Source organism: Neofelis nebulosa, chromosome X (assembly GCF_028018385.1).
Source record: "Neofelis nebulosa isolate mNeoNeb1 chromosome X, mNeoNeb1.pri, whole genome shotgun sequence".
NCBI classification, from domain to species: Eukaryota; Metazoa; Chordata; class Mammalia; order Carnivora; family Felidae; genus Neofelis; species Neofelis nebulosa.
This window is the reverse complement of record NC_080800.1, coordinates 90,988,643-91,016,557: the sequence shown is the minus strand read 5'-3', so window position 1 is coordinate 91,016,557 and position 27,915 is coordinate 90,988,643. Positions and strand designations below refer to the sequence as shown.

The following is a 27,915-nucleotide window of genomic DNA, read 5'->3' as shown; positions in this document are numbered from 1 at the left end:
ATTTAATATGTATATTAAACATAGTATATATACATACATACGTTGTACACATCTGTACATTTTAAACATATACGTTTAATATATACATAGGTACCCGTATAGACACATATGTCAGCCTCTGTCAACCTCAACTCAGGTTTATATGTAATAGAGGAGTTCAGCCATATGCTGACTCAAATATCCCCACTCTGAACTTCAGTCTTACTCCATCCAATAGCTCCGTAACTCCCCCTCTTCCTTATCCCCCTGCTCCAATCCATCCTCCAAATACACATATCCCCTGCCTTCAGAATAAAAGCCCCCAATCCTTAGTTTGGCGTTCAGAGCCCTTGCCACAACCTGCTACCGAACATTACCTCCACTGCTCCTAGCCCTGCATCCAGTGCTCCAGGCAAACCATCTTGTTAGCTATTATATATAAAGCAAAGTAGCCACCTATGTTTTGGAGCGCTTGCTATGTGCTAGACACTGTGTTAGCTACTTCCTATCGTTATCTCATTTACCCCCTCCCGCAACCCGATGATGTGTATTACTTTCATTTTCCAAGCACGGAGGAATAGACGCTGAGACGTATTCAGTAACTTGCCCAAGGTCAGGCAGCTAGTAAAAAGCCTCACTCCTGAGCATGTCCTCTTGGCTAGGCCTGTCGAAATAGGTTTCATCGAATTTGTCCTGCGTGTTTGGTGCCTGTGTTCTTGTTCATGGAAATAGGGCGACAAGCCTCTTTTCCTCCTCCACTGTGTCTGCCCAATGAAGTCTTGACTTCCGAGGGCTAAGACTCATTCCTTCTCACTCACTGGCTGTAGTGCTTCTACTACCACTTTTTATTATTGTAGTCACCTGTCCACGTGTTTCCTCCTCCTATCTGCCTCCACCCTGTCTTACAGGAAGCCAAGCTCACTATCACGGTGGCCCTGTAATGCTGAAGCCAAAAGAGTGCCAGACAGGTGCATCACCAGGGATGTAGTAGATGGTGGGTGAAGGGGTAGGTAAGCTCCTTCCCAACTCGGAGGTTCTCCGACCTTGCACGGGGGTTTGCCCAAGGGCAGGGATGCACCCTCCACAGCAGCAAGCAGAGAAGCCGACGTGTCTCCCGAACTGCCGAGTTGGCCAAAATGCATTATCTCCGATGCACGTGCGGATGAATGAGTGCTGGCTCCACTCTCCCTCCCACTCTGTGTCTGTCCATCCGTCACTGCCATGAGTGTTTGAAGGTGACACTGCTATGCAGGTGGGGCTCAAGAGCCACAGTCCTTGTCTTATGCCTTCCCTATGAAGCCTACCCTTTGCAGTGCGCGAGCTGATGCTCCGGACGCATCCTGAAGTCTGCAGCACTTGGCGCCTTGCCTTTCTGTCTAGACCAGTGGTTTTCATTTTTTATTATTTTTTTAATGTTTATTTTTGAGGGAGAGACAGAGCACGAGTGGGGGAGGGGCAGAGAGAGAGGGAGACACAGAATCCGAAGGAGGCTCCAGGCTCCGAGCTGTCAGCACAGAGACGGACGCAGGGCTCGAACCCACGTACTGTGAGATCGTGGCCTGAGCCGAAGTCGGATTTAACTGACTGAGCCACCCAGGGGCCCTTTAAACAGAAAAACAGTACCTCTTACGTAGGGTTGTTGTGAAGACTGACTGAGATCATGCATGCAAGGCATTTACCATAGTGCCTGGCACAGATTAAATGCTCAAGATGGTAGCTGTTGCTTCTAAAAGGAAGGTAATGGTCCCTCTATAACACTAGACAGGTAGGGGACCAGAGAGCACTGTAGCTGTACGTCTCCTTTCTTTATGCCTCCCCAAGGGACCTAAAAACAATAGTGGTAACATCTCGCACATACGCAATGTGTCTTACACTTTGTGGAGTACTATCCACCGAGTCTTCTCACCCAGTGTTCGTAACGCTGTAAGGACAAGGCCAGCACACCTGTGGCTTTGGTTGGCTTCACATGTTCCAGAAGCTCCACTGCTGTCTAGAAGCCTGCCGTGGAGCAGGCTGGCTTTCCCTGTGTGCATTCCTGCTCCTCCACAGTTGGAAGAGAAAGCATCGTGGGCCATGGCTGCCAGCTGAGGAGCCTCCGGGGAACCCCTTTGGTACTCCGCCTGTCTTTTGCAGGCACACATCAGACTAGGGGGCTGCTTCCTGTGGGGCATCTTTGCCTGCATTCTGTTCAGTGCATACGCTCCCGGGCCCCAGACGTCCAAATGACACTAACCGAATGACTCGAGGATTTTTTTCTTTTTCTTTTTTTCTTTTTTCTTTTTTTTTTTTTTTTTGAGAGAGAGAGAGAGAGAGCACGAGGGCTGGGGAGGGGCAGAGAGAGAGAATCTTAAACAGGCTCAGCGCGGAGCTTGACACGGGGCTCAATCCCACGACCCTGGGATCATGACCTGAGCGGAAATCAAGAGTCAGACGCTCAACCGACTGAGCCACCCAGGCACCCCTACTTGAGGACTTTTGATAATAAAAATCAACCAAACCAGAAAGACGTTCTGGATTTTTCATCAACCCCACGTAGCAGCCCAAGAAAAATCAGCTCACCCCTCTATGCTATCAATTATGCTTCTCATTAAGGCGAAATCGTAAAGATGTCTCACGCTGTGGTATTACCACCACACTCAGCATTAACTCAATGATTGGAGTATCATTATTCAATGATTGGAGGGGAATGAAGCACGGGAGACTCAGAACCTTGTTACGGGGCTTAATAACGATTTGGTTCCTCACCAGAAATTGGACAGGTATTCTAGACTCCAGGGACTTCACTTCCTTGCTCTTCCCTTCCCTTTGTGTTTCTGTCATCTGCGACTCTGCTGGAAACCTCTATTCAGTGTCTATTGTTTCCCTCCCCTGATCCTCCCCCTGTGGCCAGTTTCTTTCCGATATCTTTAAGAACACAGAAGGAGGCACACTGACCTTGCTCACTCTGCTGTAGCTATACTGGGTTTCCTACTGTTCCTTAAACTGGTCAGGCCTCAGGGCCTTTGCACTTGCCCTTCCTTCTGAATGTTATGCTCCCTCTTAGGGCTCTTGCTTCCTTTCTCCTTTAAAGTCTTTATTCAAATGCCATCTTCTCAGTGAGGACTTCCATGACCATCCCATCCCAGAACTACCCCTCTCTTCCTCCTTATCTGCCTTTCCTTCTTTATTTCTCTCCATGGCACCCACTGCCTTGTAATATATGATACAATTAACTGTTTTATTTATTAACTCCCTCTCCCTCTCCCTTTCCCTCTCCCTCTCACTCTCTCTCTCTCTCTCTCTCTCTCTCTCTCTCTCTCTCTCTCCCTCTCTCTCTCCCTCTTCCTCTCTGTCTCCCTCTCTCTCTCTCTGTCTCTCCCCCACTTCCCTCCCAAAAGGTAAGCCCCAGGAAGGCAGGGATACTTTAAACTTTCTATTTTGAAGCACTTTTATTAAATTTTGTTTTCTGGAGATGGAGTGATGATCTTTTTATTTCTTTCGTAGCTTCTATCACAAAACTGGATATTTAGAGCTTATATTTCTATAATACTTCAAAAACAGGTTCCCATGCAAGTTCTTTAATAAGAAGGATAAGTAATAGTACATAATTATTGGGTCTAATTGGCAGACAAGGAAGCTGAGATTCAGGCAGTGCAACGGACACTGTCAGTGTCCTGCCCATGTCCTTCTGGCGTTTACCATTTCTAGGCCTGCCAGCTTGCTTTCAAACTGCCTGAAATACTGTTAGACTTTACAGGAAAGTTGTAAACCTAACACAGAGAGTTGCCACAAACCTTTCACACAGCTTCCACTAATATTAACAACTCACATAATAATGGTAAAAGTATTGAAGCCAGGAAATTAACAGTGATACAACACTATTAACTAATCTGCAGACCTTATTCGAATGTTCCCCACTTTCTCACTAATGTCCTTTTTCTTTGCCAGGAGCCAATCCAGGAGCTCATATTGTATTTGTTGTCGTGTTTCCTTAGCATCCTCTAATCTGTGACAGTTCCCCGGCCTTTGGCTTTCCTAACTTTGACAATTTGACAAGTGCAGGCCAATTATGTGATAGTTTCCTTCAAAGTTTGTCTGGTGCTACCTCACGGTGAGATCAAGATCATGCATCGGGCCAAACATACTGCAGAGAAGAAGTCGTGGCGGCTGGGGCTGTTTAATTGTTTCATCGCTCTGGTATCTCCAGTTCACTAGAACGGGGCCTAACACATAGAAGTGCTCAGGATTTGTGAAGACACAAAGGGACCAGACCACTACGAGCCCACACTCCTTTCTGGACACGGGAAAATTATGTTTTGTGGAATATCACGTATGCTGGCACCTCGTGGGGCTTTGAGGAAGGGGGAAGTAAGACGGATGAGGTCGGGTAAGGGTCCCCTGCCGCAAAACTAAACAGTGACAGACAAAGGAACCCAAGTAGCATGTGGGCCACATGGTAGAACACTTGGACAAAATGATGGTGATTTTTTTTTAACTTGAAAAAATACTACCCTCCCTTCCTGCTATATAGACTGAACATTTGTATCCACCCCAAGTTCCTGGGTTGAAACCTAATCCCCAATGTCATGGTATTTGGATGTGATGCCTTTGGAAGGTGATCCAGTCACGAAGCTGGGCCCTCATGAATGGGATCATCGCCCCTATAAAAGAGATCCCACAGAGTTTCTTCCCCCCCCTCCTTCTGCCATGTGACGTTATAGTGAGAAGATGACCATGTATGAACCGGGGAGAGGTCCTCACCAGACACTGAATCTGCCAGCCCGTGGATCTTGGACCTTCCAAGCCACCACAACTGGAAAAATTGGTTTCTGTTGTTTATAAGCCACCCAGTCTATGGTATTCCATTATAGTAGCAGGGACTGACTAAGACGTGGCCCAGATAAAACCCCTTACCCTGCATATGTAAGTTAAGTGGCTCAATCCGGAGGCTCTGGAGCCAGACTACCTGGATTCACGATCTGGCTCTGCCGCTTACCAGGTACACAGTGTGAACAGATCTCTTAACCTCTCTGTGCCTCATTTTTCTCCTCCTTAAAGTGGAGATACTTTTAATATTAACACATGGGGGCTTTGTCTGAAGACTGATGTGGAGCGAATACATGTGAGGCGCTTAGAGCAGTATCTGAGATACGGTAAGCACTCAATAGGCATTATGCAAATTGCTCTACCTTCCAGAACACTATCCAATAAATCATCTCAAGGTATTCAAAGCAACGCCTTAGGGGCAGAGACTATTACTTTCATTGACTGATAAGGAAATCGAAGCTCAGAGAATGCAAAGGATTTATCTCAGGTCTCCTAGCTCGTGAGCCAGAGAGCTGGAGTAAGAAGTGGTTCATGTTTTCCAGCCCAGCGCTGTTCCTGTCCTCCCTTACACATACAGTGCTGTCTCACCAAATGCCAGCAGTCACAGAATGAGAATCTGGGCTTCGGTTTACCTCTGAGCATCCCATGCTTCTTGGTGCTGGGTGGTGTCTGGGACCCTGTCAACCTTCTACGATCTTACAGTACGATTGAGAGACATGGTGCTAAGATTACACACCAAGTATCCCTGGAACAGCGGGTAGACTGACAACCAGGGGCGGCTTCTACCTTGTGTCAACAAGGCTTCTGGGATGGTTGTTTGGATGGTGGAAGGCATTTTCCTAGGGAAGTATCACTGTAGCAGGGGCAAGCACCCAAGTCAGCCTACCAGATGTACCAAAAACAGAATGCTGTCAGGGCTCCAGAGCCTTCTCCATGGGTTTTACAGGGGCGGGGGAGGAGGAGAATGCAACGAGGCTAAAGACACAGCCAAAGGCTGGATTCTGCCAGGTCCTGGTGGCCGAGGAAGAAAGCTGGACTCAATTCGCAGTGTGATGGGAAGTTGCTGGAGGCTTTTAAGCCAAGGAATGATATTATCTGTTTCACATTTTGAAGATTTCTTTTTTTAACGTTTATTTATTTTTGAGAGACACAGAGACAGAGCAAAAACAGGGGAGGAGCAGAGAGAGAGGGAGACACAGAATCCGAAGCAGGCTCCAGGTTCTGAGCTGTCAGCACAGAGCCCGACACGGCGCTTGAACTCACGAACCATGAGACCATGACCTGACGTGAAGTCAGACGCTGAACCGACTGAGCCACCCCGGGTGCCCCTGTTTTTACAGTTTTAAAAGAGCACACTGATGCTGTAAGTGAGAACCACGCAGAATGTGATTCTGTAGTGAGACAGAACAACAGCTATGAGAAAATACACAAGATGTCATCCAGATCAGGTATTAGGTAGATGCTGGTTGCTGCGAACTTTCTGGACTCAAGGCTAAACACAATGGTGGAGCCTCTGGATGCAAGGTAAGGAGCTGGAAAAGGTCTGTCTCAGGCTGCTGCCATGTAACTATGGGGGTTGCCCTGTATCCTCCTCCAAGTCCAGGACGTGCACCTGCAAGCTGACCATGTCCCCGCACGGAGCTGTGTCTGGGCATAAAGTGCGATGGCCGGGAAGGCATGGCAAAGGAAGCATTCTTTCCTCACCCTTGCGTCAATTCCCAGAGTCCCCAAGGGTTCATTCATCCAAAAGTTGGCGAGTGTCTTCTATATGCAATAGCTGGGTCACCGGCTGCTTCTTTGTGGACTCTGTGTTCAGCGACTCTTTGGCCTGAGCTTCAGGAGGTTATCAAGTACCCCCCGGTCAGCAAGGGTGGGCTGCGATGCCAGTGTGGCATGTGTCTCACATGCGCCCCATGCCACAGACATACCACGCCCAGAGGGTGGTGATGGCGAGGAGTGGCTCCTGCCGGGCGCTGCCGTCTCGTGTGGCCACGCCTAGTTCTTACAGTCCCAACACCTGTCTTCTCCCTGGAACACATGACTACAGAGACATAGCGTGCCCTCTCCACGAAGAGAGTCGTGCCACACTGAACCGTGCTTGAGTTGTCTGGCCCAGGGGTGAGCTTGGCGGTCCAGGAGTGTGGCAGGAATGACTGGAATGAAAAGCCAGGGTGCCGCTCAATTCATCTGCTGCTTTATCCTGCCGCTCAACTCTTTGATATTTACTTCCACTTAGGTCTTCATTCATTTCACCATTCAAGTACTCAACAACATTTGTTGAGTGCCTACTCTGTGCTGGAAACCATGTAAGGTGATGGGGATGCCCAAGACAAAGTCCCTGCCCTCAAGCAGCTTACATTCTCATCTGGGAGCCTGGGTCATTGTCATTCAAATATTATTTCTCCCATCCTCCAAATTAATTAAACCCTGTCTCAAATGCTCATCTCCAAATGTCCATCAACTGATGAATGGATAAAGAAGATGTGCTTTATATACACAATGGAATACTACGTGGCAATGAGAAAGAATGAAATCTGGCCTTTTGTAGCAACATGGATGGAAATGGAGAGTGTTATGCTAAGTGAAATAACTCATACAAAGACAGATACCATATGTTTTCACTCTTCTGTGGATCCTGAGAAACTTAACAGAAGACCATGGGGGAGGGGAAGGAAGAAAAAAAAGGTTAGAGAGGGAAGGAGGCAAACCATAAGAGACTCTTAAAAACTGAGAATAAACTGAGGGTTGATGGGGGGTGGGAGGGAGGGGAAAGTGGGTGATGGGCATCGAGGAGGGCACCTGTTGGGATGAGCACTGGGTGTTGTATGGAAACCAATTTGACAATAAATTTCATATTTTAAAAAAATGCTAATCTCCCCTCAGATACTGCTACTGCCCCAGTTTTGTCCTCCTTTTAGCACAAAAACCTTGGGCGCAATTGTTTATGCTCATTGTCTCCAAGTTCTCTCCTTCCCTTCTTTCTGGAACTCCCTCTCATCACTGTTTTGACCAAGATCGCCAGTGACCTACATGTTGCAAAATCCAGTGGTTTTTTTCTCTGTCGCCCTCATACTCAAGCTCTCGGCAGTGTCCAGCATTCAGTGGCCACTCTCTCCTCCTGGAATAACTTTCTTCTCTTGGATTCCAGGAAACCACATTCTCTTGGTTTTCTTCCTCCTGCTCAGCCTGTTTCCTCTCAGTCCCCTTTGCTTCCTGCTCCTCGACTCAGCCTCCAAACTTTGGAGTGTTTGAGGTCTCAGGCTTCTGGGCTTCTTTTCTTTTCTACCCTCAGCTTACCCTCTAAGTGGTTTCATCCAATCGCGTGGCTTCCAAAGTTCTATCTCCCAGCAGGACCTATAAATTCCAGGATTGTACATCTACCTCTCTACTTGACATCTCCAGTTGAAGGTCTAACAAGCACTTCAAGTTGATCAAGTTCAAAACTAAGCCCATTCTTCTACATGCTCAAGCCAACACCATGGTGTCTTCCTTGACTGTGCACTGTGTCCCATGCCCAGCACACAGTCTGTCAGCAAGCCCTGTACACCCTAACTCTCAAAATACATGCAGATTTTGACCATTTCTCAGGGGTTCTCATGGTGCTGCCATTTCTACCACCCTTCTCCAAGCCACCATTGGCTCTCATCCTGGTTATTGCAGCTGCCTCCTCGCTGATTTAGCTGCCACCACCCTTTTCCTCCTTGAGCTCTCTATGGCAAGTAGAGTTAGCCTATTAAAATCTAAGTCAGATCATGCTACTCTCTACTAGAAGTCCTCCGGGGATAACCCCTCTTACCCAGAGTAAACACCAAACCTCTCGCAATGATCTCTAAGGTTCCACATTATCTGCTTCCTTCTATTACTTCTCTGAATTTATCTCCTACGCACTCTGCCCCTTGTTCTCAACTCTTCAGCCATACTGGCCCCCTTGCTGTTCCTCAAACACACCAGGTATAATCCAGCCTCAGGGCCTTTGTACTTACTCTTCTGTGCCTTGAATGCTCTATATTCAGAGAGCTACAGAGCTAGATCTCTCACTTCTTTCAGATATTTACTCAAGATTCACCTTTTTAAGCTGCTCTGTCAAAAACTTTTCTCCCTCCCCTCCAAAAAATCATATTTCCATTTTATGCTTTATTTTTCCTCCTTAGCACTTATCATAATCTAACACATAATTATGTCTTAGTCCGCTCAGGCTGCCATAACAAAATACCATAGACTGGGTGGCCAAAACAACAGAAATTTATTTCTCACAGTTCTGGAGGTTGGGAAGTCCAAGGTCAAGTTATCAGAAAGGTGGGTTTCATTCTCAGGTCCTTCTCTTGCCTTGCAGATGGATGCCATCTTGTTGTATGCTCACATGGCCTCTTCGTGTGTGTCTGTGTGTGCGTGTGTGCATGTCAAGGGGTGGAATGGGGAAGAGAACAACTCTCTCTGGTCTCTCTTCTTATAGGGGAATTAATCTCATCAGACCAGGGTCCTACCCTTATGAGCTCATCTAACCCTAATTACCTCTCAAAGGCCCCATCTTCAAATATTATCACATTGGAGGTTAAGTTTTCAACATATGAATTTGCAGGGGATGATACAAACATTTATCACACAATACTATATATATGTGTGTGTGTGTGTGTGTGTGTATGTATATACACATATGTATATATACACATACATATGTATATACGTATCTAGACACACACATATATGTATATATGTATATACACACATGTGTATGTATATACGTATCTACACACATATATATATATGTATACACACACACACATATATAAAGCTATATACATATGTATGTATACATAAAGCTGTATAACTATGTATATTTGCTGATCTTATTTATTGTTTGTCTTCCTCACTAGAATGGAAGTTTCATAAAGGTTAGAATTTGTGTTTTTTGTGTTTACTATTTTAATCCCTGTGTTTTGAGTGGAGCCGGGCACACAGTAGGAGCCCAATAAATACTTATCAAATGAATGAATGAAAGTAATTACACATCTTGTGATAAGTACTAAGAAGAAAATAAAAGAACTGATACATTACTATGGAGGCTGCCAACCTTGCCTACACATTAGAATTACCAGGGGAACATTTAATAATACGGATGACCTGGGCCTCATCTTGGGAGATTCTGATTTCCTTGGTCTACAAGGGGCCCGGCCATTTCTTTCATATTCTCAGGGCAATTTTTTTATGTTTATTTATTTTTGAGAGAGAAAGAGAGACAGCGCAAGCAAGGGAGGGAAGAGAGAGTGGGAGGCACAGAATCTGAAGCAGGCTCCAGGCTCCGAGGCACAGAGCCCGACGCGGGACTCGAACCCATGAACCACGAGATCATGACCTGAGCTGAAGTCGGCCTAAGTCTAGGCACCCCTCTCTGAGTGATTCTTAAGGTGAGGTGAGGGACTGAAAACCAATGCAATGGAGATCAACAAGGGGGCACATGAACCAATGGGAAGCTACTTGACATAGGGTATACATGGAAGGCCTAAATGAATGATACCATTCTGAGATGGTATCATCTAAGTTGAAACTTGAAGGACAAAAGGAAGCATGGGAAAGTTGGGGCATGGGTGGGATCCAATTCCTGGTGGCGGGCAGAAAGAGAACAAAAGCACTGAAGCAGGAATAAGCTTGGTGTATTCTCACAACAGATAGACCAATGTGGGTGATGCAGAGCAGGCAAGGGGAAGAGTGAAACAACATGAATTTGGAGATATGCAGGGGCCAGATTATGCAGGGCCTTGTTGACCTTGGGAAGACTGGACTTGAGTCTACATGAGGACTGGAGCATTGAAAGGTTTTGAGGAGGTGAATGATGTGATCTAATTTCCTATTTTCTTTTTTTTTAAAGTTTATTTTTATTTATTTATTTATTTTTTTTTTTTTTAATTTTTTTTCCAACGTGTTTTATTTATTTTTGGGACAGAGAGAGACAGAGCATGAACGGGGGAGGGGCAGAGAGAGAGGGAGACAGAATCGGAAACAGGCTCCAGGCTCCGAGCCATCAGCCCAGAGCCTGACGCGGGGCTCGAACTCACTGACCGCGAGATCGTGACCTGGCTGAAGTCGGACGCTTAACCGACTGCGCCACCCAGGCGCCCCTATTTTTATTTATTTTGAGAGAGATATAGACAGCAAGCTTGGGAGGGGCAGAGAGAGAGGGAAACAGAATACCAAGCAGGCTCTGAGTTGTCAGTGTAGAGCCCGATGCGGGGGTTCGAACTAACTAGTGGTGAGATCATGACCTGAGCCAAAATCCAGAGTCAGACGCTTAACCAACTGAGCTACCCAGGTGCCCCTAACTGACTATTTTCTAAAGACTGCTCTTGCTGCTGTGTGGAGGGCGTGGGTGAAAATGCGGAAACAACCTAGAAAACTACATTGTGGTAGTCTAAAGGGAACTTGGTGGTGGCCTGGACTAGACGGGTGCCTAAGATTCTTTTCCGTCTGGAGAGCAGAAGCCTGAGAGTGCTACGCGAATCCAATCTGCTCAGATGAACACACACCCAAGGCCACTGTTTTCTGGAAAACTTGCCAAAGCTAAGATCTACACATTGGTAATTCTGTGATCAGCGGGTCAGTGGTTGGAACATGTATGCCATGACCCGCCCTAGGGGAAAGGCTCTGTTGATCAGTTAAAAGGAGAGATGCTTTGTAACCATAAAACAATACCCTGACAGAGGGGCTTAGAATAAGTGATGGCAATGTTCAGTCATGTAAATTTTAAAGAGCCCCACTACTAATCCTCAGCACTGGGTCTTTTATGCTTCCTGGGTAGAGGAGAAGAGAGAGAAAGAGACCTTCACTCTCGTGGGAACTTACAAATTAGAGGAAGAGATCAAGACATGATCACAAATAGAGGTAACATAAGACATAATGAGGTAAGTATCTGAGGGGAGATATAAATGCAATCAATAACTGCTATCATTTATTTAGCACTCAATTTATACTGAGCCCTGAGTTGGGTGTTTTACATATATTCTCACTGAATCTTCACAACTCTGTGGAGTAGGTAATATGATCAGCCATAATGGTGATGATGATGGTGATAGCAGCTAACATGAAGTGCTTCGTATCAGCCCAAGCATTGGGTTTGGCGTTCTGAAGTATCTTATATAGGTATACCTTCATTCCACAGATGAGGATAACTAGGCCCAGCAAGGATAAGTGACCCATCCAAGATCACAGAGCCAGGCAGGTATAGCTTTGATATTCAAACACAGCATTGACTCTCAATCCCACGCTCTTAAAGTGTTCTAGAAATGCAGAGTAGGTAGGAGGCACACACGTGCACGGAGGGAGACCCCATGGAGGAAGAAAGGTGTCAAGATGAGAAAGGAGGGGCTTATTGAGGTTCAGTAAGTGGCCCTACTTTCCAGAGCTGAGGGTGTCCGATGGGCAATAATGCCTCAATGGCAAGGCAGTTCTCCTTCCCCCTTTTGCTCTTAACCACCTTGCCTGTGCCAACCAGAGGCTGAGCCTCCCTTCGAGACTGTCTGTCACTCAGCATTTGGTCTTGGGGTGCCTCGGTCCTCCGAAGGTCTCTGAGAGCGCCAACAGTTTTATCCCCACTCCAAGGGAAGACAAGATATAGATTTTCAAGCTCAAACCATGACAAGTAGGGAGTTGGCAGGACCCCGTTTAGTTCTTTCCTTGGTAGAAAGTAGCCTTTGGAATTTAGAACATTGACAACAAGATCCAAAAAGGACATGGCATCCAGAGGATCCAGAAACCAGCACCCAACACAACACTGAAAGCCAGCAAAGAATGTTCACCATGCAACACTCCTTATGATGGCAAAAATTTGTCAATGATGTAAATGTCCATCCATGTGGGATTGATGAGATAAATTGAGACGCATCCCCAGAACAGAACACTAGGTTGTCGTCCAAAAGGATGAAGTCACACTATAGGTTCTGACAAGGAAAGATGTTTCCAAAAGACTGTTAAGTGAAAAAAAGCCAGTCCCGCAACATTCTCTACAGTATGACCCCAGTTCAATCACAGATCTGTGTTCACATCTGCACAAAATCGTTAACCACAGTTATCTGGTAGGGTATTGGCACAAAGAATTACGGAGGGACTTTCATTTTTTAATTCACACACTTTGGTATGCCATTGACCTGTGCAACAAGCCAATGCTACTTTTAAAGTTGAAAAGAAACCATAATAGTTTCCATTTTACACACCAAAAGGTGCCATCAACCTTTATCCATCCCGCCTTTTATAAGGACAACGTATCTTGGCTTCAGCAAAGCATCTGAAGCGATCTCCTGTAACTTTCTCGTGAATGCACTAATACAAGACAACAATGTCTTTCTTAACCAGATTATAACACAAGTAAGTCAAAGGAATCGGCAATTGATGGAAGAATTTTAACCAAAGCATAGGTGACAACCAACGAGTCTCCAAAGGCCACGAGGCTTTCCCAGTTATATTAGTAACTTAGATGACACAGAAAATACACTTACCACGTCTGAAGACAACCTGAGGCTCGCAGGGATCTCAAATATGTTGAAGAACAGAACTGAGGTTCAAAGTGAGCTCAGATGGGCTGGAACAGTGAGCTAAAATTAAAAAAAAAAAGAAAGGTAAAATTTGTAAGATAAAGTAAGCATCCTCAATTAAAAGTTTAAGAGTCCATTCTGTGAGGCAGCAGCTCACGTAAAAACAAACAAATGATTCAAAAAAGATCTGGGGGTTTCAGTTGACCCACCACGTAATCCAAGCTAACAGTTTACCGTCTCTTGCTTATTATCATCCAAGGCCTTTGGTGGGCAAAACCCATTGCTTCTAGGAGGGCCAAACGGCTGACGTAAGTCAGATCTTGTCCCTCCCTGGACAAGATCCTCGGCTTTCCATCTCACCCCCTGTTAAGATGGGAATCATCACAAAGGCCCACAAAGCCCTAAACCAGCAGCCCCTGTGACTTCTCTGACCTCCTATCCTATTACCCTTCTCCTTGTTCGCTCCATTCCTGCTACAGGGCTTCCCAGCTATATTTCATTTCATTTCATTTCATTTCATTTCATTTCATTTCATTTCATTTCATTTTTTTATTTTTTAAAGAGAACATGAGCGGGGGAAGGGGCAGAAGGGGAGAGAGAGAGAGAGAGAGAGAAAATCCTCAGAAAGCTCCACGCTCAATGCAGAGCCCAACTCTGGGCTTGGTCCCACAACCCTGGGATCATGACCTGAGCCGAAATCAAGAGTTGGACGCTCAACCGACTGAGCCACCCAGGCTGTTTCGTAAATGCCAGGCATGCTCCTAAGTCAGGAACTTTGCTCTTCCTGTTCTCTCTGCCCAGACTGCTCTTCCCTGATATACATGCATGGCTGGCTCCCTCACCTCCTTCAGGGGTAGGCGCAAAGATCAACCCCGTGAGGTCCTGCCTGCACTGGCTAGCACAGAGGAGGTGCTCAGGAAACGGTTCCCCCAATGACCACTGCATCCCAAATCCCTGCCGTTTCTCTTCATTCTTGGTTTTCTCAACAGGAAAAATTTCAGCTTTCAGACCTGGATCTCCAAGTAATAACAAGGACTTGTGTCTTAGTAGTACGATTTGGGGGTGCTTTCACGGTTTTATGTTTCCCAGCCTTTTGTGATGTGGTCTTATCACGTGGACGATCACCAGCCCATAGGAGGTGCAGCAGCTGGCATGTATCGTGTGCTTACCCTGTGCCAGGCGCTGTGATGAGCACTTCGCTTGGACTCATTCAGTCAGTCCTCAGGGCAGCCCTCTTCAGTTGGCACTAGGACCGTTCCCATAGGACAGCCCGGGAAAGTGAGAAACAGGGAGGTGATCTGACTTGCCCAAGGTACTGCAACTAGTATCAGGCAGGCTCTCAAGCGCCCTGACTTCCCTGGAAGATGAAAACAGATGATGAAGCTAATGGCCGCTAACACGTCTTTAGTACTCATCTTGTGTCACGCACAATGCTAAATGTTTAAAACATATCGCCACCTTGGGACATCTGGGTGGCCCAGTCAGTCGAGTGTTTGACTTTGGCTCAGGTCATGATCTCCCAGTTCGTGGGTTTGAGCCCCACATCAGGCTCTCTGCTGTGAGTGCAGAGCCCCCTTCGGATCCTCTGTCCCCCCCCCTGCCCCCCCTCCACTCCTCTCTCGCTAGCATGCGCTCACTAGCTCGCATTCTCTCAAAAATAAACATTAATAAATTTGGTGGAGGGGCGCCTGGGTGGCTCAGTCAGTTAAGCATCTGACTCTTGGTTTCGGCGCAGGTCATGATCTCACAGTCCATGAGTTCAAACCCCACATCGGGCTCTGTGCTAACAGTGCAGAACCTGCTTGGGATTCTCTCTCTCTCCCTCTCTCTCTGCCCCACCCCCTGTCTCTCTCTCAAAATGAAGTTACAAACCTTTTTAATAAAATAAATCAAATGCATACATACATAAAACACATCACCACCCTGAATGCTCAGAACAGCCCTGTGAGGTGTTAGGACCATTTTACAATACGAGGCCCTCCCGTCGTGTTAGGACCCACGCCCACTGTCCCACTTGGGCTGTGATTTGGTTTCATGAAAGGCATGCTTCTGTCTTCCAGCCATGTGGAGAAGCTGGAGAGGCGATCATCTGCCAGGCACTACTCGAACCCTCCACTCCATGCGGACCATTCCATGATCTGCCCTGTCCACCATAGTGTCTCTCATTGTACAGTCTGTACATTTCATTCAGGCCCCGTCACCACTGGCTTTGCAGTGCTGGCTGGCTCTCTTTCCGCTCACATGTGTCCCTTTGTCTCAGCTAGACTGTAACTCAGGGAAGGTAGCTAGGCCTTCACGTCCTTGGTGTACCCTGGATGAATGGTGCATTGGCTTGCGCATAGTAGGTGCTCAGTAATTATTCTGACAAGTTCCTGATGATGCTGTGCACACACCGCTGTAAAATGTTCTCTTTTCAAAGAGTACTCATACATATTGTCTCGGTTTAACCTCACAGCAGCCCTGAGAGATAAGAAAAGCAAATTTTATTCCTCTCAGTTTTACTGTGAAAGAGACTGAGGGCCCGGGAAGTTAAGTAAGTTGTCTCAGGGCATGCTGAGCCCCACCCTCTGGACTCTGAGCCCCAGATTCTTGGCACTAGACCACACTGATGCTACCCCAAAGCATTGCTGGCTGGGCGCAATGTTAATAACACTCCTGTAAAGACCTTGTCTTGATTCTATCACCGGAGCAAAAGCAATAAAGAACACCAAGAGGCAATATCCACGCTTGAGATTGGGAAGGCAGGTAAATTCATACACTCTGTGGTAAGAAGTGCCTGGGGCTTATCAGATGGGTGGTGATGACTCTCTTTACGTCCTTTGTGAGGAGAGCACCGGGGACTGAACTGAATGTCAGTCGTCTACACGGGGCAGATTAGCTCAACCTTCAGTAGAAGGGACGCAGCCTAGCAGGCAGTGGAATGAATAAGAGAGAGCAGTAGGAGGCAAGAAAGCTGGGCTCAAGGTCCAGTTCTGCTATAAGCTAGTGTGTGACTCTGGGGGGAAGTACCTAACCTGACCTGCCCTTCCTCAATAGAAAATAACAATCTTCAGGACTTCATACAGCCCAATGGTCGGTTCACCAATCTATGACAGAGGTCACAAACCGGAGATCCACGGACCTAATCTGGGCCACAGACATATTCCTTTGGCCTAAATTGTTTTTTGATCCAGTAACCGTCATTTAAACCTCTGAAGGTTTTACATCAATATTTGGATTTCCAGGCTTTCCAGAAAAATCAGAAGATCTAGCAACGTGTAAAAATTTGCAAGAGGCTGGGCAGCTCAGTCGGTTGAGCATCTGACTTTGCCTCAGGTCATGATCTCGTGGTTCATGAGTTCAAGCCCCACATCGGGCTCTGTGCTGACAGCTCAGAGCCTGGAATCGGCTTCAGATTCTGCATCTCCCTCTCTCTCTGCCCCTCCCCTGCTCACACTCTGTCTCTCAAAAATTATAAATATTAAAATAAAAAAAATTTTGGAAGATTTCACATTTGATTTCCAATTCTTTCTGAAAAGAATCTGGACCCATGGGGTTATTTTTCTCATGCATTTATTTTTTTACAATATCATATGTTAGGTTGTGATAAGCACCATGGGTAAAACATAAAGGAGATGGGGGTTCTGAAGGAGTAGTGGTAGGGGAGTGGGAGTAGGCAGAAACCTATGGTTTCCAGACGATGGTCTGAGAAAGCCGTGCTGACAAGTTGACTTCTTCGCTATAGGACCACAATGGGCTGGAGCCCAGGAGTGACTGCATCCCTCAGACGGAGCCTGTGGGTGAAAGGTTTAGAAGTGCTAATATCCTCAACATACCAAGTGGAGAGTCAAAAGACACGGATGCAGGTTGATGTGCACTGAAACAGTGTCACGTTTATTACTGGATTTCGCAAAGGCAACAAAAGAGGCTCAAAAGCTAAAATAAATATCAAAGTCTGGGAGAAGGAAAAGAGCGAAGTATGTGTACAAAAGCGCTCACTGACCAAGAGGAACTGAATACCCCCAATAAACCCAGATACATTTTCTGCCTAATGGGGTCAATGCAATTAGCCTGATACCTGTAGCAATACACTAACTTGCCCTTACATCTCAGGCCAGGGACATTACATGGTATTAAAATGCAGTCTAATTACAGAACACCCAACTCTGTTGACCCAAGAGTAGCACAGGATGGATGGGGAGAAAAGAGAAATGGATCTTCCTCCATTCTCTTGCTGGTCATTTCTTGTCTGAGGTGGGACTTGACAGATTATTTCTCTGGACACTAGTATCTCCAAATGGAAAATAATATTCTCTAGTGGGTTTCAAGTGTTTTTTACCATGACCTATAGTACGAAATACATTTGACATGCATATATTACTGCATTATATATGTAAGTATACAACAAACATTTCGTGAAGCAATATGTACCCTTATTGTATACAGTGCACGTTGGGTTTTTTCCTATTCCATTCTTTTTTGTTTGTTATTTAATGCAAGTCACTACCCATTAAATTGATTTCCTGTGCAGTAGGTAATAATTGGCAAGTTGAAAAACACTGCTCTAGACCAATGGTTCCCAAATCCGGCCCCACATCAGAATCCCTTGGGGCCCTTGTTCAATACATATACTTGCGTTCCATTCCAAACCTGTGGAATCAGGATTTCATTGGGATGAGGCCCAGAAATATATATATTTTACCAAGGACTAGCCATGCACTGGCATGAAGGAATCACAGTTCTCTTCAGCACACAGAAGAAAATAACATCAATGTCCATAATAGCAATAATCCTCAAAAGTTTAATTTATACTAGTGCTGCCCAGCAGCACAGGTTTCCATTTATTTTAAGTTTATTTATTTATTTTGAGAGAGAGAGAGAGAGAGAGAGCGGGAGTGAGCACACACAAGTGGGGGAGGGGCAGAGAAGGAGAGACAGCATCGCAAGCAGGATCCATGCCATCAGCCAAGAGCCTGATGTGGGGCTTGAACGCACAAACTGTGACATCATGACCTGAGCCGAGATCAAGAGTTGGACGCTTAACCGACTGTGCTACCCAGGTGCTCCTCCATTTATTTTATTTTTTAAAATCTTTATTTTGGGAGAGGGAGAGAGAGAGAGAGAGAGTGCAGGTACTGGTGCACATGGTCTTGTACAGACTCTGGAGAGCGTGCACACACACACACACCACACACACACATTCAGTGACACACATAAGTGGGTGCTGTCACACCCAAGCCCTGGGTGTTCCCTGAGATCGTTTCTCTCATTCACCCCCCATTGCTCCCACCCACAGCTATCTCAGCTGGTTGGGGGACAGTTCGTGAGATCATGACTTGAGCTCAAAGGAAGAGTTGGACACTTAACCGACTGAGCCACTCAGGTGCCCCAGAACTTTCCATTTATTACTTCACTTATATCCTCACAACAATTCCACTTTATAGATTAGGAAACTGAGGCTCAGAGAGGCTACATAAAACTACTGAAAGGCATACACGGGGAGGATAAGGAAGTGGCAGGGCTGTGTTTCATGAGGGGTTCGTCAGTTCCTTTCATTACTGACTCTTCCCACCCCCTCTTCTGTCATTCCAGAAACCTTGGACCCATCTTGGAGTGTTCTATACCAATTCAAATTCCAGGTTGTATACCAAGATGGCCGAACCACGAGGCCAAGAGGCAAAGAGTCCATAAAACAATAATCTTTTTGCATTTATATGGAGTTTTAACTGCTTTCCAAAACAAATGTGTGTCTGTTTTCTCCACATTTGTACCTTCCAGCTATCCCATGAGGCAGAAGAGGCAGATTAAAAAACCTGAGACCCAAAGACGGGAAGTGACAGATTCCAAGGCCTCACAGCAGGCTCACAGCCAAGTTGTAGCACTTTCCCTCAGGCAGGGTCTACCAGAGTCCCCAGCTCTACCCCGTTTCAAGTCTACCTTGCTTTGAGGCAGGAGAGGAAGACATGGCTGGCTTCCTGCCTCCCTCCCTACAGGATTTACTATCCAGTTCTGAAAGGCGTGCGCTCTGGATACACACCGCCTGAGGGACAGCTTGCCCTGAACCTTCTCCACGGCACTATGCTGAGAACTGACTGCATTTCTATTTTTGTCATGCAATTTGTAAAAAGCTGTGCACTGTGCTTCAAAGAAAAAATAATGGATTCCATGATGAAAGAAAAAGGCCCCATCCCTCCCACAGAGGTTAAATGCCACCAGCCACGAGTGAGCCGCGTTTGAAGGTCTCTGCCGAGGGCCCTGTCTTTGAGAGCCCACAGAAAACCTAGGTGGTGGATTGGACCAATCATGGCCACGGCAGAAGGGGGCTGGAGGGATGAATGACCCCCATTTAGCCTCCTCAGCTGAGGCCCTCCTTCTGTTGAGAACAAGCCCTCTGTTTCTGCCACAGAGAGGGGTGTTGTTTGCAATGTGTATATATTTATGTGACAAATGACTAGCTATTTATCAAACACTGTATCGATTCTAACATTTTTCTTCACCCTTTCTCCTTGACAATGCAGGTCATTCTGTCTGTCCCCTTAACAGCTCCTGAGGCCAATCTAACACACACACACACACACACACACACACACACAAACACACACACACAGAGTAGTGACAGACGCTTGGTGAAAATAAAAGCAAGAGACCCTTCTCAGAGACCCTTCTCGTGGTCTCAGTCTCTCAGTCTATAAAGTAAGTAAGTGGGTTGAACAAAATGCTCTGTTAGGTCCTTTCTTTGGTTCTAGGATTCTGATAAAATAACATAGGGAAAGCCCCAAGTGTAGCCCACAAATTTATGATTCAGGCTCTGAGGCTGAAGGGACAAACTAACTTCAAATTGTGTTTTAAACAGTCAGCTTTTGTTAAAGGGGCTCCAAAATGTGGGTTAGAGAAAAAAAAATCATCGCTATTATGTTCACTAGCATGCCAACATCCTGACGATGAGGATTACTCTGCCTTTTGCCTCTCTTGCTTTATTTTGCATTCACTTTACTTGCAGCCGGCAGGGGCTGCAAAGCCTGCCTCGTCAGTTACTTTTTCCCCGTGTCAATTTCTCTTCCAGCGGGTGGGGCAGAGGGTGCGATCTCTGCTGGAGCAGTTGAGGTTTCAGCGCTGTGGAGGAGCGTCAAGCTAATGCCATTCTCACCTCAGTGGAAGCACTCTGCTGTGTGTCAGAAAAATTGGAAGAGGTGTTAAATTTGCTTTGCGACTGCAACTCCCTTTTAGTTTGGTGAAGCTGGCTTAGGATTTGATGGTTTTACAGAATTCAATATCAAGGAAATACAAAATATCTCCGCTTTTTAATTTATATTGTCAATCACCAAAGCGTGCTCCTTCCCCCACGGGGATGCTAACTAGATCTGTGCTCGCTGCTGCCGCCAACACAGCAAGCACCCCTCTCCTACCCGCTTCCCTCCTACCTGCTTCCCAGGGCTGTGTTGAAGACAACGCGAGTACACAGGGGGCACGCTCCCAGGGCACTTCAAAAAAGAACCCAGAGGAAATGAGTATTCTCATTCTTCAGCAGGACAGCAGAGAGATGCTAGTCCAACTGCCTGTGTTGAAACCCAAGTTACCGAATCTCCTGGGTCTAAGTTTGCTCACCGTGGAACCGGAATAATACTAGGCTATACCACGTAAGGCTACTGTGGCGATTAACCGAGCAAGGTGCTGAGAGCTGCCACCTTACTGCTAAAGGCTACTAACTCAGTAACTGCTGGCTATGCGGACTACTATCCCTCCTTGCCAAACCGGTCTTGCAGCTTTCTGATGTAAAACCTGCTGCATTTTCTAGCCATCTCAATTCACCGGAGGATCTGAAAGTACACTAGAGATGGGGCTGAGCTGAGGTTCATCTTGGAGCCCTTCAAGTGGGTCGAATTTGCTCATTTCCCCCGTTCATTTATTTATGCAGTCGGCAAATATTTATTGACCACCTATGATATGGCAGGCACCGCGCTAAGTGATGAAAATACAATAATGAACAAGACACAGTCGCTGCTTAATAGAGTTAATGCTCTAGAAGGGGATGCGGGTTATGGATAGACAAAAAATACAGCGAAAGAGACAGGAAAGAGTTTGGGTGCTCCAGAGAGTGAAAGTCAGCGTGGCTAGGGTTGGAAGCGGGGCACGGGCAAAGGAAGGCACGGGCCCGATCATTTGAGAACTGTGGGTTCTCAAGGTAAGGAGTTTTGCCTTGGTCTTCAGAACACTGGGAAATAAATGAAAGGTTTCCAGAAAAAGATCAATACACTCAAAAACGTTTGTTAAGGTTCTTGCTGACCATCGTATGGCATTGGTATTGTTGGGGGCAAGGCTGTATCATTATCTGATACAAGGGCTTTGTGTGCATTACAAAAAGATGCCCCTTCCTCAAGTTAAAAACAAAACAAGCAAAATAGGTTCGTCTTTTAATGTACACCCTAAACAACTTTGAGTCCTGCCCTGGGGGGTGTGCCAGAGCACCCACATTCTTCTTCCTTAGGCGTTTCTTCTCACTGGAATATGTGTACCACCAACAGCACTTTGCACCCCACTGTTCCACCAGTGTCTCCCAACCAGCTGAGATGGCTATGGGTGGGAGCAATGGGGGGTGAATGAGAGAAATGATCTCAGGGAACACCCAGGGCTTGGGTGCGACAGCACCCACTTATGTGTGTCACTGAATGTGTGTGCGTGCGCGCGCGCGTGCTCTCTAGAGTCTGTACAAGACCATGTGCACCAGTACACGTTTATGGAGGAACAGGCTCTCTTCCTCTGTTCTCAGACTTGGAGCCAAGAAGAGCAGGATGCACACACACTTATGTAAGTTAGGATGTTTCTGTGATAAAAATGGCACATGCATACCTACGGTGCCCTTATGTAGTATACAACCTGAACATCCATGCATGGCAGTCCTGGCAGCAAAAACTGAAGCAAGTAGACCAGTTAGGAGGCTGTTGCATTAGTCCAGGAGAGAGACGATGGTGGCTCACACTAACTAACAGCTGAGGAGGTGGTGAGAAGTCAGTAGGGTGTATTTTGAAGGCAGATCATCAGGATTTGTTGATGGCTAGGAGGTGACATGTACGGGACAAGGGGAACTCAGGATAATGACTAGAAGCTTGACTTAAACAACCAGGTGAGTGGTGGAGCCATTTACTAGATGGAATTGATGAGAAAAGGAACATTGCAGGAGAAAAATCACAAGTCCTGCTTTGGGCGGTTTGCATCAGCTCCTGCTGTCCACCTAAGTGGCAGACCTATCAGTCTCTGTATCTTAAGCTCCCTCCCACTCAGGATCTCAAAGCACAAGGACCCTCTGGAAAATTGGTAATCCCTGATACTTATCTTGGCCTCAACCGGCTTCTTGCTCTGCCTCCTTTGACCTGGGTGAAATAATGATTTCAATTTGTACCTACCAGTTCTTCAAGATTCCTCATTTATTAACAGGATTCTGATATGTCTCAATCAATCTAATCTCAATCTCTCTCTCTCTCTCTCTCTCTCTCTTACACACACACACACACCATTTCTAAATGGCCCTTTCTGAGATTGCTTTTTTATCAAAACCTTGAAACTTTCCTCTTTGTGGAGTACACTTTCATTCAAAGCCAAGGATTCTCCATCTGCCTCCGCCATGCAGCCCAGAGCCCTGCCATTTCACCCAAACCCTCTTCCCAGTACGAGAGAAAGGTATTTGAAGCCTGGAGCTGAGCCAAGCGAGTGGAGAAAATGAGCTGAGCACTGCGAAATTAAAGAAAGTAATGCTGACTAGCGGGGGGCGGGGGGGGGGGTAGAATTAATCAGGAAATCTTAAGGTCATTGTGATCTCGTTGATTGCATTAACATCTAGTAGCAGAAGACGACAGATTGATTCCTGCTACGGTGGCAGCAGGGAAGTGGGGGGGAATGAAGCTAGGAGTGTAGTGCCCAGGGCTACATCTTCCATAGGGAGAATTTATGCCAGCAGATAAAGTCAAATCTCCTCATTTCGTGGGCCAGGCACATTCCTGTAGAAACACTTCTTCCCTAGACATATACCAGGCCGCCTAAGCACCAAACACCTTTCATAAATATAAACTATCTCCCTGTACGCTGCGCCCATCTTTCACACTAGATCATTCTGTCCTTCTTCCCCAAATATCCCTCTCCTGGGTTGGTTTAGCGAAGGGTTCTGCCTAATGAATCACTTCTGGGGCATCCAGGCAAGTCTGTAAGGCCTGTCCTTGCTCCATCAGTCCCAGCTCTGACTCTCCTTCCTTGCGCCTTCCTCCCAACCTGCCCATATTGTCAGAAGGGAAAAGAAGTCCTCCTTTTTCAGGGACAGGTAGGGTGCTTGCCCTCCATCAGCGAAAGACACCGTGCCGTGTTAGCCTTGCCGCATTCCAGCCAGCAAAACATGGTAATCTGAACTGCGTGGGACCTAATCCAGACAAGCACATGAAAGCAAATAGTGATCAATGACAATGGTGGCCCTGATTTTTTTTTTAGCTCCAACCACGTGCTAAGCAACAGGCTAAGTGCTTTTATATCACTTATCTATCCAATCCTCGAAGCGAGGCAGGTTTGATTAACATCGCCATTTCATAGCTGAAGAAACTCAGACATATTGAGGGACCTGTTTAAGGTCACACAGCTAGAAATGAGCAAAACCAGGATTTTAAGCCCAGACCTGTCTGCTTTCAAGCATGCATCACCAGCTGGGTGTGCAGTGGTAGAACCAGAAACTTCCGTCTATTTCTTCAGCTTCTTTCTTCCCTTTGTAGCAGGTGCTCTGAATGCCTCCAAAACCATTGTGAGGAGCCCCAAACCTCTGGCTCCAGCCTTGACCTCTCTATTCGGCTTTAATCCTTTGCCAACTCCTTTTTGCTCAGGGTTCCTCTTTCCACTCATGTCCCCTATTCACTCAAATTAACATACTTAATACTTATTTTTTTTTTCCTCCCAACTAGCTCTCCCTCTAGATTTTCCTCTTTCTGTCTGTAATTGCCACAATTTTCAGGCTCCTGACTTTAGAACCATCCCTAAATCTGCTCTCTGACCACATCTAGTGAGGCCCCAAATTGTGACTTTTCTCTCCATAACACATCTTGAATCTACTCTTTCTTCCATTTCAAATGTTTCTTACACATCTTTTGGTTCACTTAAAAAAAAAACCCACAAATTTATTATCATGCAAGTTCCCATAGGTCAGAAATTCAGACACAGTGTGCCTGAGTCGGGGCTCACTGGGCTGAAATCATGGTGTCAGCCAGGGTTGTGATTCTTTACATAGCCATAGTACAGTTTTCAAAACCAGGAAGACCATATTGATATAACACTATTATCTAATCAAAAGACTTTTTTCACATTTCACCAATATCCCAATAACATTCTTTAGAACAACAACAAATTTATCTGGTATAGGACTCAAACATGGACTAACCACAAACAAACTAACAAACTAATAAACAAACTAACCACAGAATCATAGAATATAGAAGAAGCTGACCATGAACTACTCCACTGGGTCCCAAACGAAATGTTTCCAGGCACTCCTCAAAACTCCTTTGACTCTCACTTCCTTGCACCTGAACAAATGTTTGCCCAACATTTCTCTTTAAATTAATGCACTTTTTCAACTTAATGACTGTGGTAGTCAAAATTCTAAATATGACTCCCAGTGATCCTGGCTTTTGTATTAATCCCCTCCCCTCTGAGTGTGGGTGGAACTCAACAATATGATGAAGAAATCACTCCAGTGATTGTATTATGTTTTATGGCCAAATGGAGATTATCTGAGTGGGCTTAATCTAATCACATGAACCCTTTAATAGCAGCGTTTTCTCTGGTTGATAAGCAGAAGAGCAAATTAGACAGATTGAAGCATGAGGATCTGACACACCCACTGACTTTCAACATGGAGGGACCAAGGAATAAGGGATGTACTAGGTGGCCTCTAGGAGCAAAGAGTGACCCCTGGTTGACAACCGGCAAGGAAATAAGGACTTCAGAGATACACCCCCAAGAAAGTGATTTCTACCCCAAAACTTGAATGAGCACGGAAGTAAATTCATCCACACAACCTCCAGATAAGAGCCCAGCACAGGGGACACCTTATACAGAAAACGCTATCAAGTTTACCAGGACTTCTGACCTATTGAACAGAACGAAAATGAAAATGTGTGGGTTGATCAATACCCAACACCTTTTCATGATAACAATAAAGACTCTCAGAAAACTAGTAATAGAGGGGAACTTCCTCAAGTTGACAACATCGAGAAAAATAAAAAATAAATAAGACTCCTACAACTAGCAAACTGAACCAAGCAATGTCTAAAAAGGATTATACACCATGACCAACAAGGACTTATTCCAGGAGCACAGAACTGGCTCAACATCCAAAAATCAATTAACATAATATACTACTTCAATAGAGTAAGGTACGGAGCCACATGTTCATCTCAATAAACATGGGAAAAAAAGAACTTGACAGAATTTAACACCCCCTCATCAAAACACCCAACAAACTATAAACAGAAAGGAACTTCCTCAACCTAGTAAAGAACATCTATTAATAACCCACAGCTAACATCATACTTAATAAAGACTAAACGCATTCTCCCTAAGATCAGGAGCAAGTTAAAGGCGTCTACCTTTGCCGTCTCTATTCAACATTGTACTGTAGGTTCTAGTCAGGGCAATTAGGCAAGACATTTTTTTAATGTTTATTTTAGAGAGAGAGAGACAGACAGAGAGACAGAGTGTGAGCAAGGGAGGGGCTGAGAGAGACAGAGACACAGAATCTGAAGCAGGCTTCAGGCTCTGAGCTGTCAGCACAGATCCTGACACGGGGCTCGAACTCCCGGACCACAAGATCATGACCTGAACCGAAGTCGGATGCTCAACCGACTGAGCCACCCAGGCACCCCAGGCAAGAAATATTTTCAAAAGGCATCCTAACTGCAAAACAAGAGGTAAAATTACATCTAATCACAGATGACATGATCTGTATCTAGAAAATCCTAAGGAATCCATGAAAAAGTATTAGAACTAATGAACAAGCTCTGCAAGCTTGCAAAATACAAGATCAATATATGGAATATCAATTTTATTTCTACACAGTAGCAATAAGCAAACTAAAAATAAGATCAAGAAATCAATTCCATTTGTAATGGCACCAAAAAGAAGAAAGTATTTAGGATTCAGTTTAACAAAATAAATATAAAACTTATGGTATAAGAAATACAACACCTTGCTGAAAGAAATTAAAGACATAAGTAAATAAAACAAATAAATGGGACCTACCCCTAAAAAGTGAAAAGATATCCCATGTTCATGGACTGGAAGACTTGATATTGTGAAGTTGGCAATAATCCAGAAATTGATCTATAGATTCAACACAATCCTTATCAAAATCCCAGCTGTCTCTTTTATAAAAATTGACCCCAATGATCCTAAAATTCATATGGAAATGAAAGGTTCCAAAGAGCCAAAACAACCTTGAAATAGAACAACAAAATTGAAGGACAAATGCTTCCCAACTTCAAAACTTACTACAAAGCTACAGTAATCAAGGTAAGTGTAGCACTGACATAAATATATACATATAGAAAAATGGAATAGAATTGAGAGATCAGAAATAAACCCTCACCTTTATGGTCAATTGATTTTTGACAGTGTGTCAAGAAATTTCAAAGGGAAAAAATTAGTCTTTTCAAAAAATGGTGCCAAGACAACTGTATATGCACGTGCAAAAGAATGAAGTCAGACTCCTACCTCACACCATACAAAATATTAACTCAAATGGATCAAAGACATAATGTAAAGCTAAAACTATAAAACTCTTAAAAAAAACATAGGTGTGAATCTTAGTGACCTTGGATCAGGCAATGGTTTCTTAAAATACGACACTAAAAACACAAGCAACAAAAGAAAAAATAAATAAACTCGACATCGTTATAGTTAAAAACTTCAGTACTTCAAAAGATACCATGAAGAAAGTGAAAGGGAATCTGCAGAATGGAAGAAAACATTTGCAAATCATATACTCACATATCTGATAAGAGACTTGTATCTAGAATATATAAAGAACTCTTAATAACAAAAAGACAACTATGACAGCAAAGAAGAGGAAACAATATAAACGTCCATCAGCTGATGAATGTATAAACAAAATATGTTATGTGCATAATGGCATATGATTTAGCAAGAAAAAGAAATGAAGTACTGATACATGTTACAACATGGATGAACTTTGAAAACATTATGCTAAGTGAAAGAAACCAGTGTCAAAGATCACATACTGTATGATTCCCTTTATATGAAATTTCCAGAACAGGCAAATCCAGTGACAAGAACATAGACTAGGGATTGCCAAGGGCTTGGAGAGCTAGAGGGGTTGGGCAGTGGCAGGGGGTGTATGGTTTATTTGGGGGGGTAATGAAAATATTCTCAAACTGCTTGTGGTAAATGCAAAATTTATCAAAGTCTAAAAATGCAAATTTTTAATGTTTACACATTTACCAATGTCTAAAATGCAAAATTCTGTGAATATACGAAAAGCCATTGAATTGTACATTTTAGGTGGGTGAACTGTATGGCATGTGAACTTTATCTCAATAAAGCTGATAAAAGGATAAAGCTGCAGCTAACATCATACTTAATG

At 45.0% G+C, this 27,915-nt stretch overlaps 1 protein-coding gene across 5 annotated transcripts in view; it reads right to left on the bottom strand.

Annotated features, from left to right (window-relative positions):
• Positions 1-27,915, bottom strand: part of PAK3 (p21 (RAC1) activated kinase 3) — a 255,827-nt gene that overhangs the window by 198,097 nt on the left and 29,815 nt on the right. For 3 of the 5 annotated variants that reach the window (XM_058714311.1, XM_058714316.1, XM_058714317.1), the window contains exon 2: positions 13,272-13,367. The gene's annotated coding sequence lies outside the window, so the exon portion shown is untranslated. Of the gene's footprint in view, positions 1-13,271; positions 13,368-14,476; positions 14,661-27,915 lie in introns of those variants that run through there. The other 2 variants (XM_058714318.1, XM_058714313.1) reach the window with 2 other exon arrangements.